General features: G+C 38.1%; 1 pseudogene; it reads right to left on the reverse strand.

The window, feature by feature from the left end:
* The window catches only part of LOC103212676, a 3095-nt pseudogene extending 2547 nt beyond the window's left edge, over window positions 1-548 (reverse strand).
* Window positions 549-3377: the final 2829 nt, after the last annotated feature.

Raw genomic sequence — 3377 nt, forward strand, 5'->3', positions numbered from 1 at the left:
GACCTTCAGGAGAGGATTAGCATCACAGAAAAAGTGGTCAATGACAGAATCACAGAATTCCAGATCCAGTCCCAGACCAAGAGGTGGGAATATGATTCACAAAGCAGTTATCCAGCAGTCAAAGATAAGATTTTTGCTGGCCCTGTGGTTCATGATGTTCATGTAATGCAGGGGTTTGTAGATGGCCATGAATCGATCATGAGACATAGTGGCCAGGATGAAAAATTCTGTTACTCCAAACATGTCTGTGAAAACAATTGACTTGCACAAGCATTATAGGTAACGGTCCTGTCACTTGTTGATATATTGTATGGGAATCTAGGCAGGCAGAGGTGAATGAGATTTGTAAGGAGGAGAAATTTTGGAGAAAAGAAATACATGGCAGTTTTAAGGTGGGCATCCACTGATGTGAGGAAGATGATGGTCAGCTTTCCAGTTACACTCAACATGTAGGTGATCGGTAGAAATATGAAAATCAGAATCTGCAGTTGTGGGTCTTCAGTCAGTCCCAGGAGGATGACTGTGGTTAGAGCTGTATGGTTTCTCATGTCTGGCTCCTGACTTCTGCCCAATCTGTGTGTAAAACTGAGCGACATAGGTTTGAGAAGAGGGTGCGGAGAATTTTTCTGGTAGATTTTGGTTATGTATTTTACATGTATTTGTATGAGTTGCTAATGAGTATTTTAGAGATATTCATACTGTCAATTCTTTTGTTATGTCATTCAACTGGTTTGAAATCTACTTATCAGTCTCAACCATACATATGGTAAGATATACATTTTATATTGTAATTCATGCACATACACATACTGATATATATCTAAAAAATAGCACAAAAATTATTATCCCTTAGAATGTTCTTCCCTCTGAATTTTTCTATTTTTGTGTATGTCATTTAAAGTAAATACAAATATCATTGCATTAATTTACAGCTTGCTAATTGGTTGTGACCATTGGCTTAAAAAACTGAAATTTTTGCAGATATTTTTAATGATAATATTGCCCAAAGAATAACAGGATCTTATTCTCCATGATATTTTGAAAAATGCAGTCTATCCTTTTAATTAACACAGGACTGGATTTATCCACATCACATATTTTCTCCCCAGGAATAATAAGATCATGAGTCCTAAACCAAAACCAAAAACAAGCCTACTCTCATGGAGTTGATTCTGACTCCTAGGGACCTTATAGAACAGGATGGAACTGCTCCAGAGGGTTTCCAAGGCTGTAGGAGCTCTGGTGGCCTAGTGGCTAAAGCATTTGGCAGTTCAAATCCAACAGCTGCTCCACTGGAGAAAGACAAGGCAGTCTGCTTCCAAAGAGTTGCAGCCTTGGAAAGCCTGCTGGTAATTCTCCTCTGTGCAACAGGATCAGTGTGAGTGGGAATCAACTGGGTGGCAGTGGGGAAATCTTTATGGAAGCAGACTGCCTCATCTTTCTTCTGCAGAGCAAGTGGTGGGTTCAAACCACACACTTTTTGGGTAGCAGTGAAATGCTTTATTCACTACACCACAAGGGCCCCTTTCATAGCTATTAGGGTACCCTTTATTTACAAGAATGTTTTCCTACCCACAAATGGAAATTTTTCAGTTTAATTTATCTGCTTGAACCTTTTTTTTTTTTCCTCCTGGAGAAATTGTTAATGTATAGGGGTGCTTATGACCCTCAAGATGTTTCCAAATCCCTGTTGTAGCAATTTAGCTCTCTGTTTGATTGCTATGTCTCCTAAACCTAATTAAGTACCTTCCTATGTGTTCAGTTACACCTTATCCATAATAGAAGGTGTAAAAAATGTATTGAAATCAGGATTTTTATCTTGTTTATTGTCAGTCATAGAACTGGAAGAGCCTGCAACATAGACTTAATTCTTGGTAAATATTTTCCCTTATACCTAGATCCTACGCCACCAGAGCTCCCTATGCCCAAAGCAAATTATATAGTTTTTTCAGTGAACTTCAGTGATTTTAAAACACCTCTCAGAATTCCTAATTTTGCCATATTCCTGGCTCTAATTTAGGTGAATTTTGTTTTGTTTGTGTGTGTCTCTGTGTTGGAATTGCAGTGTTTTTCTCTTAAATCATACTATAAACTTAGTACCTAATCAGCATACCAGCATGTACATAATACTTGCATTAAAGCAAAAAATTATTGTCTGACTTCTGTTTGTTTTACAGAAATAGCCTGCTATTTGTGTTTGCCATGTATGCCTCCTCAATATACCTTTAATAAACAAATTAAAGTAAAAACATGTTGTTATTGTTGTTGTTAGGTACAGTCAAGTCATTGTGACTGATAACAACCTCATGTGACAGAGTAGAATTGCCTCTTGGGTTTTCTGGGCAGGAATCTTCATGGAAAGGAGCTCAAGTATCACAGTGGTTGAGCTCTTGGCTGCTAACCAAGAGTTTGATGGTTGAACCCACCCAGTGCTCGTCAGGAGAAAGTTGTGACAGTCTTCTTCTGTAAAGACTGTAGTAAACGTTATGGAAGAGTTCTACTCTGTCCTGCAGGGTCACTTAAATTCGAGATTTGGACAAATAGCTGCCCTCTGGGTTTTCTCAGCCAATATGAATTAACTATATCAATATCTACTAAAGTGCTTTCCAATTCTTGTTCATGTGCATCAATAAACTGAGAACAAAATCCTCATACAAACCCCAATTAATTGACTATCTGAAGAGTTTAACTTGGTTATTTCAAATATTCCCTTTCTCCTGACAGTAGGAGTTGGTCTGCACTCACTGTATACTCCTTTCTCTTATTAAATTTCCCAGAATTTGCATTCTCCATTAGGGAGAGATAGGACTGACTTTATGGGTGGTTTAAGGAAGAGCTGGAATGGTTTCAGGACTGGAGAGTCACAAAGGTAATAATAATTAAATGACTAACAAGAGATTAAATAGTTAAAATAGATTGAGTAGAAGACTAATCCACTTGATAGAGAACAAAGGTTTCCTTTACAGTCCATCTACTTCTCTGTTCCTCAATCCAGAGCCACCTATTATTGGTCCCTTACACACTGCCATTGAATTGGGTCTGATGCATAGTAACTTCTCCTTGGGTTTCTGAGGCGGTATCACTACGGAAGTAGATTGCCCAATCTTCCTTCTGAGGAGCGGCTGGTGGATTTGAATTCTCAGCCTTCTGGTTAGCAGTCAAATGCCTTGGGCACTATGCCACTGGAGCTCCTATTTGTCCCTTATACAACCGGGTACTTGCTCCTAAATATTTCAAAAAGAAAATTGACACTATTTTGTGACTGATTTCTGTTTATTTGTCTTTAAGAGGACTAAACATTTAAAGAGGTGCAGGAGTACTGATCATGCGATAATATTAATTTCAGATTTACTGTAGAAATTCTTCATTTATCTTTA

Source organism: Orycteropus afer, unplaced genomic scaffold, assembly GCF_000298275.1.
Source record: "Orycteropus afer afer isolate SDZICR_OR568_19922 unplaced genomic scaffold, OryAfe1.0 scaffold01059, whole genome shotgun sequence".
Classification (NCBI taxonomy): Eukaryota; Metazoa; Chordata; class Mammalia; order Tubulidentata; family Orycteropodidae; genus Orycteropus; species Orycteropus afer.